Below are 14,541 nucleotides of genomic sequence, written 5' to 3' on the forward strand. Positions count from 1 at the left end.
CTCCCTGGTTTTATCCTCTACAACTAAAGGGAATTATCAGTTTTTGCTAATGAACAGACTACAGGAATTTCATTGGGGTAACTAAGTCCCAACGCAGTCTTTCCTCTCAGTTCAAAACTGTAAAAAAAAAGAATTTTGTTTTTGTTTTCTGAGACTCGATTCGAATTGCAGACCCGAAAGCAGGGATCACAGGAACCACTTATAAGAACTGGGATTTTATAGGAGATTACTCACTCCCGACGCAGCGTCTCACTCTCAGTTGAGAACACTAAAAAATGGAAAGTTTTAGTTTTTTAGTCTATATTTGAATTGCAGACCCTAAAGCTGTCTTTGTTTCATCGTACAATGTGATTGAATTGAATGGTTCGCCGTCAAAAGATTCAGGAGTAGGTTAGTCCGGTCAATATCCTCGATTGGCTGGGTTTCTGTAAGTTGGGATCGGGTCTACTGGAGCTAGAAATTATTAACATCGCTTTCTTTTATTAGCCTATTCTAGTTTATCTGTCAAATGTATGTTTTTCACTTAAAAACCTACTCTAGTTAATGACTAAGAGTCATACGCTCCCTTTGAAGGATAAGCCTTTTAATCTACCCTCCCCGTAAATATAAAATCCTAGCGATTTAACTAGCATTTCTTAGATTTAACTCCCCTATTTCTGCTTTTCAAGTCCCCTTCCTCAAAATCCTCGTGTGTATATGCCTACTAAGAGTTATTAAAACCCTATATGAAAAGGGACAAGCATATAATGAGTTGGAGGCAATAGGTTAAAGAACGTCTGTGCAGGATTTTGACTTTTGTTGATAGTAAAAGTATCATCAAGAATGGAAAACCATATTGTGACCAAGATCGCACGAAAAATCCATTCAATTGGTAGTACCAAAGACTTCTTGCTATTCGTTCTAAGGCAGCTTAAGTTCTTTGTGTTAACTTGAGAAGATCTCTTAGTTTACATCCTCCACTGGTTCTGGAGAATTGTTTTCCTGAGGCTATTATAATTTCAATTATTTAAAGACTATGAAAATTATAACCTGGAATACTAAAACACACACACAAATAAAAATGTACTAACATCTTCAGTGATGAACTCAGAGGCTTCAAAATGGACACATTAAGAATTTGAGAAACTCATATCCCATGGGGAGGAAACATGTAATTATGAGGTATAAATTTATGTGGAGTTTAATTATGGAATTAAATCAGAACTTACCAGAGATAAAATTCAAGGTCGTTTGCTAGCTCTTATATCATTAATATATACTACTTAAGATATATAGTATCCTAGCCCAGGTAAATTTGATATAGGAAATTAAGCAGTAATGTTTACAGACTATTGAAATTTTATAGGTATAACAATCTAGTTATAGCCAATGAAATATTTCGTCATAAAATAACCATAAGTTTAAATGGTATTCACATTTTTATTGAAATAACAAAAATAAAATAATAAACTTTTTTTTCAATAATAGTAATGAAATATAATAATGCTCAGACTATTCGATTAATGATTGCCCTAAACTGAACTTGAAGCCACTACTGTCTTCACAATCTGAGATATGGTTGCGAAACTTTGTATTTTGGGCCATTTTTTTGAAGTCCTATGACTTATTTCTGATTATTATCATAAGTGAAACATATTAAAATAGCGACGAAGAGTCTTGGTTGAACTTCGTTGAAGTAAGGATGTTTAAAAGAAAGGGCTGTTTTAAAAAAGTTTTTAATTAACATTATTTAGTTTTAATTCTCACAATTTAATGTAAGTTTATTTATGCATACACATTTTCTCTCTCGTTCTCGTATTGGGTTGAAGACGGCCCTTGGACATAGGGCCAAAATATTCACAGAACTGATTTCCACTTTCTTGAAAAGATTTTCCCTATTGTTTCTACTTTGTATTTGTTTGTGAAACATATTCGTTAATGGATGCCAATTAAGTAGAGAGCAGTCTGGTAATAATAAGCGGTGTCACCTTTAGGTGTAGTCATTTCCAAGGACCAGACTCCTTAGTCCTTCACCCAAGCAGGTATCTACGAGTGCAATACCAAAATTTGTTGCTTTCCTGAACGCTTGTTTTGTTAATGTGCAGCTAAAATGATATAGCAAATTTAAGAAAAGCAATGGGATATCAATACAATATTAAAAGAATCGGCTTATTATGCTGATTTTAAATATACAATTTTCATTGAGTTTAGTCTTACCTATTAGACACCGAGCCTGAGAAAATTTGCCTGATTTTCGAAAAAAGGGGTAAACACACCCTAAGAGTATTAGTCAGATGGAATTTAAAAGTTTTAGTGTCCTTTAAAGTGACCAACAGATTGGAGGGCAACCTTGCTCCTCCCCCACTCCTATTTTCCCAAGGTCGTCCGATCAAAATTTTTAGATAGCCATTTTGTTCGTCATAGTTGAAGGGCCCTATGCCTTTGGGTATAAAATGACTATTAACCTGACAGATTTATATATATATTATAGATTGAATTTATCAAAGCTTGGAGGATTAATCCTCCTGCCTGTTTAAGAAAACGGAAGCTTAATTGAAGCTTCGGTCATTTCTATCTTACAAAGTTCCTGAATTGCTTACATAGCCCATTTTAAAATAGTCTTTGTAAAGAAAGCTTTTAAGAAGATGGCTAGGTCAGTTAAAGTCAGTAAACTAAGAGGATTTCTAGTCTGTCTAATTTCAGGCTCCATGTCCCCCTCCTCAAAAGATGTACTTGCATACATAGTGCATCTGTTTTTATCAATATGTTTTCTGGTCTTTTTTTTAGAAAATACTATTAAGTGACCCGATACAAGTTATTGTAAATTAATTACTTGTAACTGTCTAGTCTGCCAAATATTTTCTGTTCAATAACATTTGGCTTCTCCCCAAGCTTTGATCTATTTTTCATTCTGAAAAAACAAATATTTAGGACTGCAAGGAATTTTAAATTAGCCGATAGCTGTCATCACTAGGAGGGATATTCGTATAATGACCCAATTTCTGTATTTAGTCTTATCTTTTTGCAAAAGGATAGCTATAACTTTTTCTCGTGAGAAAGGGGCAAATAAATGGCTAGATGATAATATAGAAATTTATGTCCGAAATCTGCTTTACTGTCCCTTTTGTGGTTTTCTCTTTTGAGGGCGCAATGACCTTTCCAGAAGACACATCTTCCACCTTGCCTCACTAATGTCTCCTTGTCCATTTATCAGTCGGTCCTCTGGAATAGGTTACTAAATGGCAAAGGCTGGCATCCTCATTAACGAATACCCAATTAACCTTGCCCTGCAAAACTGAGAAGGGCTAAAGTTTTAACTAGTGCATAACTATTATAAATTCACAGATAGTTGATATTGGAGCCCATAGTATTAGTACATTTTACTTAGTACATAGCACATTTTTAGTTTGAGTCTAATCTTGAAAAATGCTGCCCAGTCTTAGACAAAGAAAATTTCAAGTTGGAAAAATTATCTCAACCAGATTGATTCAACAATGCTGACTAAATAAAAAACAAGAGCTAAAAGCTCATATGGCACTTGTGACGAGGATGGGAGTATCAAGAGCTCCAATGGTATGAGCTCTATCAAACTTCTTAGAATCAACAGATTGTTTTAAAAGATAAATCAGAGGCTTAATACCAGTCGGGATTTAAAATAAGAGCTTTAGGTCACAAGGTTCATCAAAATATAAAAATTCATTAAGACCCGATCACCACTCGTAAGTTAAAAACTCCTCAATTTATCCTCTTCCTTCAGCCCCCCAGATGGTTGAATCGGGGAAAACAACTTTATCGAGTCAATTTGTGCAGTTCCCTGACACGCCTACCAATTTTCATCGTCCTAGCACATCCAGAAGCACAAAACTCGCCAAACCACTGAACCCCTCCCCCAAAGAGAGCGGATCCAGTCCGGTTACGTCAATCATGTAACTACGATATTTATAGGCGTTTTAAAAGATTTTCGTTTTCTCCCTTCAACTCCCCCTAATGTCAACAAATCTGGTTGGGATTTGAAAGAAGAGCTCTGAGACATGAGTTCCTTCTAAACATCATATTTCATTAAGATCCGGTCACCCGTTCTTAAGTTAAAAATAGGCCTACCTCAATTTTTCTATTTTTTCTGAATTAAGAACTCCCAGCTCCCCCAAAGAGAACGGGTCCGTTCCAATTATGTCAATCACGTATCTATAACTTGTGCTTATTCTTTCAATCAAGTTTAATCCCAATCACTCCACTCTAAGCGTTTCCCGCCATTTCTGGTTTCCAAGATTTTCTGTTTCCCCTCTCCAACCCTCTATGTCCCAGGATCCGATTCGAACTGAAAATGGAGCATCTGAGACATAAGATTCTTCTATATATCAAGTTTCATTAAAATCCGATCACCCATTCGTAATATACCTCGATTTTCACGCTTTCCAAGAATTCCAGTTTCCCCCTCCAACTCCCCCAATGTCACAGGATCTAGTCGGGATTGAAAATGAGAGTTCTAAGACACAAGATCCTTCTAAATATCAAATTTTATTTAGATCTGATCACCCGTTCGTAAGCTACAAATACCCCATCTTTTCTAATTTTTCCGAATTACTCCCCCCCCCCAACTCAACCAAAGAGAGCGGTCCGGTCTGGTTATGCCAGTCACGTATTTTGAACCTGTTTTTCTTCTTCCCACCAAGTTTCATCCTGATCTCTCCGCTTTAAGCGTTTTCAAAGGTTTCCAGCCCCCCCAATAACACAGGATCCAGTCAGGATTTAAAATGAGACATCTGAGTTACGAGGTCCTTCTAAATATGAAATTTCATTAAGATCCGGTCACTCCTTCGTAGGTTAAAAATACCTCATTTTTTCTATTTTTTTAGAATTAACCCTCCCCCCAGCTCCTCAAAGAGAGTTGATCCATTCCAGTTACGTCTATCACGTATCTAGAACTTGTGTTTATTTTGCCCACTAAGTTCCCCCCCCTCCCGATCCCTCCACTCTAAGCGTTTTCCAAGATTTTAGGTCTCCCCCAACTCCCCCAAATTTCACTGGATCCAGTCGGGACTTAAATAAGACACGATATTCTTCCAAACATCAAATTTCATTAAGATCTGATCACTGCTTCATAAGTTAAAAATACCTCATTTTTTGTAATTTTTCAGAATTAATCCTCCTCTCCAAATCCCCCAAAGAGAGCAGATCCGTTTCGTTTTTGTCAATCACGTATCTAGGACTTGAGCTTATTTTCCCCACCAAGTTTCATCCCAATTCCTCCACTCTAAGCGTTTTCCAAGATTTTAGGTCCCCCCCAACTTCCCCCAAGGTCACCGGATCCAGTCGGGATTTAAAAACAGCGCTCTGAGACACAATATCCTTCCAAACATCAAATTTCATTAAGATCCGATCACCCGTTCGTAAGTAAAAAACACGTAATTTTTTCTAACTTTTCCAATTTAACCATCCCCCACTCCCTCCAGATGGTCAAATAGGGGAAACAACAGTTTCTGATTTAGTCTGGTCTGGTTCCTGGTACACCTGCTAAATTTCACCGTCCTAGCTTACCTGGAAATGCCCAAAGAAGCAAAACCGGGGCGGACAGACAGACAGACCGACAGAATTTGCGATCGCTATATGTCACTTGGTAGATACCAAGTGCCACAAAAACAATTTTTTTTAACTGCAAGTGAGGAGTGACATTAATGCTTAGAACGAACAGAAATTATTCCGTATGTGAAAGGAGTTGTTTCCTCCTCAATGCCCCGCTCTTTACGCTAAGTTTGACTCTTTCTCACAACTCTAATTTTTAAGACAATAACAAGAGCTAAGAGCTCATATGGCACTTGTGACGAGGCAAGAAGAGTTAAGAGCCAAGAGCTCATATGGTATGAGCTCTAACAAAATTCTAAGAATCAATAGATTGATTTAAAAGGAAAATCAGAGGCTTAATTCCGGCCAGGATTTAAAATAAGAGCTCCGAGTCACGATGTCCTTCTAAATATCAAAATTAATTAACATCCGATCACCCACTCGTAAGTTATAAATGCCTAATTTTTCCTATTTTTCCTCTCGCTTAGGCCCCCCAGATGGTCAAATCTGGGAAAACGACTTTATCAAGTCAATTTGTGCAGCTCCCTGACACGCCTACCAATTTCCATCGTCCTAGCACGTTCAGAAGCACCAAACTCGCCAAATCACTGAACCCCTCACCCCCAACTCCACCAAAGAGAGCGAATCCAGTACGGTTACGTCAATCACGTATCAAGGACATTTGCTTATTCTATCCACCAAGCTTCATCCCGATTCCTCCACTCCAAGTGTTTTCCAAGATATCCCCGTCCAACTCCCCCCAATGTCAAAAGATCTGATCAAGATTTGAAATAAGAGCTCTGAGACATGAATTTCTTCCAAATATCAAATTTCATTAAGATCCGATCACCTATTCGTAAGATAAAAATACCCCAATTTTTACGTTTTCCAAGAATTTCGTCTTCCCCCTAAAACTCCCCCCGATGTCACCAGATCCGGTCAGGATTTAAAATAAGAGCTTTGTGACACGGTATACTTCTAAATATCAATTTAGATCATATCATATTTCATTGAGATCTGATCACCCGTTCGTAAGTTAAAGGTACCTCATTTTTTCTACTTTTTCAGAATTAACCCCCCCCCCCAACTACCCCAAAGAGAGCGGATCCATTCCTGTTATGTCAATCATGTATCTAGGACTAGTGTTGATTTTTCCCACCAAGTTTCATCCCGATCCCTCCACTCTAAGTGTTTTCCAAGATTTTTTGTTTCTCCCTCCCAAATCCCCCCCCAATGTCACCAGATCCGGTCGGGATTTAAAATAACAGCTCTGAGACACAAATTTTTTCCAAACATCAAATTTCATTAAGATCTGATCAATCCCCTCGTAAGTAAAAAATACTTCAATTTTTCTATTTTTTATCAATTAAGAGGCCCCCCACCTCCCCCCAGATAATCCAATCGGGAAAGTGACTATTTCTAATTTAATCTGGTCCGGTCCAAGATATGCCTGCCAAATTTCATCGTCCTAGCTTACCTGGAAGTGCCTAAAGTAGCGAAACCGGGACCGACAGACCGACAGACTGACAGAATTTGCTATTGCTATATGTCCCTTGGTTAATACCAAGTGCCATAAAAAACTGATGCTTCATTTCCAGAAGCAAAGACAAGAAGGGAACTGTGTCTCGTAGCACATTTCTAAAAAAAGGAGCAGTGCTGTCCTTATATTCATGGTAGCCCTGGATATGGTACTAATAGCGAGCAGAAATTAATTTGTTTTTGATTGAGAATAATGACCCTCATAAAACATATTAGGGTTACTGTCTTTTCCTCAACCCCTTGCTCTTTCCAATAAAGTTTGACTTTCTCCTGCTATGCTTTAGGAAATCCTCCAATCAAAAGCACAAAGGATGTGGGATAAAAAGTGTTTTCTGTAAGGTTCTTTAAACAATACGTTTATTTACTCAAGTGTAAAGACAATAACTAAAATTCAATTTAGGTACACTTAACAATAGCCTTTAGATTATACATATTTTCAGGGAGACACTAAAAAACTAGCGGAAGAGCGGTGAAGCTGAAATGGCAGTTCCCTTCGCATGCTCAATAGTTTCTGTGGTTTTAAGTATACTTGCTCTGTACTTTTCTCTAAAAATTTTTAAATTTTAATTTAAATTTTTCAAAACTTTAATAGACCAAAACAATTCATGATCATAATTTCGTCATTGATAAAGATATTTGAGCTCTTTTTAAAATGTCTTAGAATTTCCTTAGGACCGTGACATTCAATAAATTCATGTTTTCTTCCTCTTCAAATTAATAAAAAGAAGGTAGCAAAACTTACCTTGAGCCCAAAGAAATGATCTAAAGTAACCAAGGTTATCCTGGCTATTGTTTTGGAAGTAATACAGTCCTCCATGGTAGCAGTTTAGATAGTACTAACTGCGCAAGTTGAGATTTCATAGCTCGTATAGGCTGCTGTTGTCCTTGGTTAAGAGTAAAACTTGAGAACGGATACTACAAGCGAATACTTGCTGAGGGATGGGGGTATCACTATGTAGTTTATTGAGGTAGGGTTTATTTGCTGATATTAATAACATTTAGGCTGGGATGCCAAGATTAGGTATTACTTGGGTTTATCAGGCTGTTACTATTCTGGCCAGCATTGATGATGGTTTGAACATCGTTTTTACCCAACACCGGTTGAGGACAACCACTTTGGAGAATATTTGGCAGAAAAGGATCTCTCGCGCTTTGCTGATTACTACTACTACTACTACTACTACTAATAACTCACTGCAGCACCAAGCCGCCTGAGGCCAACACAGCTACGCACGCTCCTCCTCCAACCTAATCTATTTAAAGCCTCCCTCTTTACACCCTCCCAGGAAGTTCCCATTTCCTTTAAATCCTTATTTATGACATCCTCCCAACCCAGACAAGGACGACCTGCTTTCCGTGTAGCCCCAGACGGTTGGCCAAAAAGGACAATCTTCGGTAATCTGTCATCCTTCATCCGTAGAACGTGGCCTAGCCATCTCAACCTTTCTTTCATTATAGCCCCAGAAAGCGGGATTGAACCACACTTTTCGTACAACCTACTGTTTGAAATACGGTCAGTCAGCCGGGTACCCAGAACAATCCGTAGGCAATTTCTCTGGAAAACATCTAGTAAATTTTCATCTGCTTTTCGGAGTGTCCATGCTTCAGAGCCATATTTGACCACTGTCATCACTGTAGCTTCCAATATTCTAATCTTGGTTTGTAGGCTTATCTTTCTATTCTTCCAACTTTTTTTTTTTCCAACTGTGAAAAAACACCCTGAGCTTTAGCTATCCTACTTTTAACATCTTCACTGCTCCCACCATCTTTACTAATAATACTACCAAGGTAACTGAAGCTCCCAACCTGATCAATCTTTTCGTTACCTAAGGTCACCTGTTCATCTTCACTTATTCCTAACCTTAGTGACTTAGTCTTCTTAACATTAATTTTTAAGCCTATTTTAGCACCCTGAACTCGTAAAACCTCTAAAAATTCATTCATTTTGCTCACACTTTCATCTAATATGCTTAAATCATCAGCATAATCTAAGTCCAGGAGCGTTCTTCCTCCCCATTTGATTCCATGGTCTCCAATTGCCTTTCCTGTGCTCCTTAAGACGAAGTCCATCAAAATGATCCATATAAAGGGGGATAGAACACAACCCTACTTAACTCCTGATTTAATACAAAACCAGTTGCTAACCTCATTTCCTACCTTAACCGCAGCAGTATTATTCTCGTACATAGCGCAAATCACTTTAATGTATTTTTCTGGTATACCATATAACGATAAGACCTTTGTTAACGCTGTTCTATCAACAGAATCGAAAGCTTGCTCATAATCGATAAAACTAAGGACCAAAGGTGTTTGACAACGAAGGGACTTCTCAATTATTAACCTAAGAGTGAAAACATGGTCGACACATCCTCTACCTTTTCTAAAACCGCATTGTTCTTCCCTTAAAACTTTGTCTACAGCATGTCTCAGTCTAAAAAGTATCATATTACTCAGTAATTTGCTACCTACAGAGACCAGACTAATGCCTCGATAATTCCGACATTCACTCTTGTCACCTTTCTTATACAGTGGTTTAATTAAGGTTTTCCTAAAATCATTGGGTACTTCCCCTTTTTCAAAAATCATGTTCATAATCTTCAGTAGCTTATTCCTAACCTCAGAGCCACCATATTTAAGGAACTCATTAATCATACTATCAGCACCTGGGGCCTTATTATTTTTTAATCCTTCTAGTACTGTCGCTAATTCTTCCTCACTAAACAAATCTTCCTTCACATCCAAGGTATCACAAACTTTTTCATTTTCATCTATATCTTTTCCTGCAACTGTATCTCGGTTTAGCACATTCTCAAAATGTTCCACCCATCTTTCTTTAACTTTTTCCTTATCACTAATTGTGACCCCATTTCTATCTTTAACTGGGACTAGTCCGGATCGGCTACTCCCTTTCAATTTATTAACATGCCAGTATAATATTTTACTATTATGCCGTCTAGCCGCATCTTCCAGATCCTCAGCAATTTTATCCATCGCCTCCATTTCACATCTCCTTAGTTCATATTTTAATGCTTTCTCCACTTTCTTTACATTCCTTTTGTTTTCATACGACCTATCGCTCAGATAATTCTTATACAAACCCCTTCTACTCTCTATTAAACCTACAGCTTTTTCACTAATATTCCTAGTTGCTGTCTTAGCACTCTTCCCTAGGACACCATCAGCAACTTCACAAATTGTTTTTCTGAAATTATTCCATCCATCTTCCACATTGTCAAATTTTAAACCCTCAAGTTTAGTACTCAACTGTTCCTGGAATTTTTTTCTCAAATTTTCATCCTGAAGTCTACCAACATCATAACTTCCCGGGAGGGAGTTACTCTTCCGAAATTTCAGCTTTAAATTAACCTTAGACACTACTAGATGGTGATCTTTACTTTTAACATCAATAACGGCACTCCTATACACCCTAGTATCTTGTATTGATCCTGCTAGTCTTCTGTTTACAATAACATAATCAATAAGGTTTGCTGTCTTACCATCACGTGAATACCATGTCAACTTATGGGCCATTTTGTGACCTTTGCTGATTACAAATCAGAATATTCTGTTTGCACAATCTTTGCTGTTTGGTGAAATTATTGGACTGAAGAAAATGAGTATTTGGCGACTCGTGATACATTGCCTGAGTTGTAATAGAGCATAATTTAACATTTGCCGATACTAGCGATCAGCACTGTTGCTGTTAGTTTTGTCTCAGCATATTTGTTTTTAAAGATGGCATATTTGCACGGGATTCTGGGCTTATTGATTCTTGTTTCATTCCTCGACTTACGATGCGTTTTCAGTACACTCACTGGATAGCTAAACATTGTGTGTTAAGGTACACTGGTGAAAAGACGAGGCGTCACGTTATATTTACAACTGGTACTGATTAGGATTTTTCCTCCACGCGCTGCTGATACTCGGACGGTGACTTTGATTATAATGGCTTCTGTCGCAAAAAAACAACATTGCAGCTTTTATCTTAGAAACCAGCATAAGTAGAATAACCACCTTTCATTTCTGCACAATATTAAGGCTACACAAACACATTTTGACTTGTTCGAAGCAACTGCACCCCTCACCGAAACTGGGTGAATTCAGTCAACCCTGATAAAAAACTTTAAACTGATTCCTCTGGTTACTTTATATTGATGTCCGCATCACGCAAAACGATTGATTCTCAAAACAAAACACAAGACTCTCTTTCAGAAAACTGAATTTCTCTTCTATGATTGAGTTTCTGGGAAATTGAAGCATGAGCCTTGTTTCTAGCGATTAGACTGGAAATACGTGTTTGCCAAGTTTTGTTTCCATGAATTCTGTAATACAGATAATACATAAATATAAATAAACAGCATTATAATTTTGATTGCCGGCAGGGGCGAATCTGGGAGGCCGGGGGGGGGGAGACTTAGGTCCACCAAGAGTTTTCTGGTGCCCTCATTCGCATTCCATTCTTTGTTCTTTTTTTACTCGTTTTTTAAGTATACTTGTCAATTTGATCAATTATTTATAGGACATTTACCCAATTAACAACAAAAATCAAACCTTTCCTATGATTGTAAAGAGCAAAGTTGTAACTTAAAAGGAACAAAAATTATTTATCTCAAGCCGGTTCAGTGTCTATCTGCAAAATTGGCATAAAAAACTTTGATGGCTGCAAATATTTTTCTACGAACATGGAACTTTCCCTGTTTCATGAAAATAGAAACGCCTGTTGAAGATAAAACTGGTATCTTCAACACATTTCATAAACGTGGTATCACAGCTACTTGTCTATTCAGAAAGACATATCGAAAATTAGCCTTGTAGCTAAAAGTTCAAAATGGAAAAAAAAATTTGGACACGAGCATAGAATGGATAAGAGACAAAGACTGATGGCTGAATGTGCAAGGGAATCAAAGGATATTTCCTGATATTTTGGTAAAATATCTGAAAATACCCGGAAATCGAAAGGTAGGTTTTGACTAATAATAAACTCCATCCACCCAGAAAAAAATCATCAATTTTAGTTTTGTGACTAATTAAATAGCAAATGGCCCAATAGGGCTTACGGGTGAATATATCTATATATTCATTTTAACTATACAGCTAATTTGGTTGAGATTTGATGAATGAAAGAATTAAAAGCAATTTAGGCCAGGAACAGATACATGAGGTCGGAAGGGGCAACCCTCCTCCTAAGACACTTCTGGCACACTTATTCCGCTCTTTTTTCTTTTATTTTTTTTTATTTTTCTAAAATAAAATTTTAATTTGGTGCCCACCTCGTGTTACATTGGCGCCCTTGGTTCAGCAGCCCCCCCTACCCAAAATTTTGCTATTAATCTGTTAGAGATTGAGACATGAAACTGCTCACACGATCAGTTTACGAATAATTTCGTCATAAAACTATAAGATAAACATCATTTTCATTAAAAGTTAATCGGATAATTTAACTTGTTTGCTAGATCTTCATCTTCAGAATGTGTTTTCTTTTTTCCTTTTTTTTTTGGCAGATGTTTTATTCTCTTTCTTGTGAGCCTGTCGATTTAGGGTATGGTGTCTGGGCTTCAATGATTGGGATATGAAAAGGCAACTTACAACATTAATTTATGTTAAGAAGTAGTTTTTTGAACTGCCACTCCCCACTCAAAACATTCTTAATTTTAGTTTTGTGACTAATTAAATAGCGAATGTCCCAATAGGGCTTTCGTGTGATAAATCTGTCTATCTATTTATTTAAACTATATAGCTAATTTGGTTGAAATTAGACGAATGAAAGAGTTAAAAGCAATTTAGGCCAGGAACAGATCCATGGGGTCGAGGGTATGACCCTTCTCCCAAGATATTTCTGATGCCCTTATTCTGTTCTTTTTCCTTTCTTTTTTAATTTTTTTAAGAATAAAATTTTTAATTTAGTATCATCCTCGAGTCACATTGGTGCCCTTGGTCCAGTGCCCCCCAAGATTTACTTTAGATCCGCCCTTGATTGCTGTTTATCTATCACTCAAATACAAGAAACATAAAAGCGATAATTCCTTTGAGCCAAAATGGCTATTGGGTTGTTTCCTCGTGAAATGCATTAAGTGGAAACATAAACTTACTGAATTTTTATGTTGTTTACTGATATTGCCCCTGGTTGGGTGTAACTTTTTCAGTACGGATACTACCAAATACAGCTAGATCTATGTTGCAGGGGCAACGTGAGGTGTTGCGGCAACCTTTGTTCGGCTTCGCCGATTAAAGTGTTACGAGAGCAACATTTTGGTTATGTTTCCTCGGTTCGATTAAAATCTGAAGTTGTAAATCTGTAAGGACCTTAAAATAAATACTAGGTACACCAACTCGCAAAAGTTGCAAACCCCTCATTTTAACTAGTAACAGTTGCAAACACCTAATTATTGAAGATGATTGTAGCATGAGTCTATTATTGCTTACAAGTCCCCTACGAACCAAATTAGTCTTACCATCAAACACCGGAACAAATAATAGGTACACCAACTAGCAAAAGTTGCTAGCCCCTTATTCCCAAAGATAATTATTAGCCAACAGCCGACTGTTGTTTGAAACTCCCCTGTATGTCTGACAATTGGCATCGGCCTATTTTTGGTTTCAGTATGTATCTTACTACTGTAGTTGTCAACCGCTTAAATGTTCAAACTGGTATATATATATATATATATATATATATATATATATATATATATATATATATATATATATATATATATATATATATATATATAAATATATATATATAAATAAGTTGTGTGTGTGTCGAGTGACGTTATGTTTGTGTGTCGACTGACGTCATGTTTTTCGACTGACGAAATTACAGACTGGGACATCGGGACACAAATGACGACCGGGACATAGGGAACATAAATGACGACCGGGACACTCAAAGAGAAAGCGACCCGGGACACAAGGAATGTTCGATTAGCAATCACCATCAACAAAGCACCGGGACACAGGGAATATAAATGACGACCAGGACACTCAAAGAGAAATTACAGACCGGGACACCGGAACACAAATGACGAACGGGACAAAAATGACGGCCGGGACACCGGAAAGCTAAAAAACTAAAAAAAGGTAAAAAACTAAAAAAACTAAATTTTATTAAGTTTATTTTGTAAAAACTACAAAATAAACTAAAAAGAAAAGAAAACTAAAAACTAATAAGAAAACTAAAAAACTGAAAAAGAAAAAAAAACCAAAAAAAGGAAAAAAAACTGAACAATAAAGGAGAAAAAGAAAACTAAAAGCCGGGACACAGGGAATATAAATGACGACCGGAACACTCAAAGAGAAATTACAGACCGGGACACAGGGAATATAAATGACGACCGGGACGCTCAAAGAGAAATTACAGACTGGGACACAAATGACGACCGGGATACTGGGAATATAAATGGCGACCAGGACACAACTACAACGGGGATGCCGGGGGCACAGGGGGATATATAAATGACG

Source organism: Artemia franciscana, unplaced genomic scaffold, assembly GCF_032884065.1.
Source record: "Artemia franciscana unplaced genomic scaffold, ASM3288406v1 Scaffold_1118, whole genome shotgun sequence".
In the NCBI taxonomy this organism is placed as follows: domain Eukaryota; kingdom Metazoa; phylum Arthropoda; class Branchiopoda; order Anostraca; family Artemiidae; genus Artemia; species Artemia franciscana.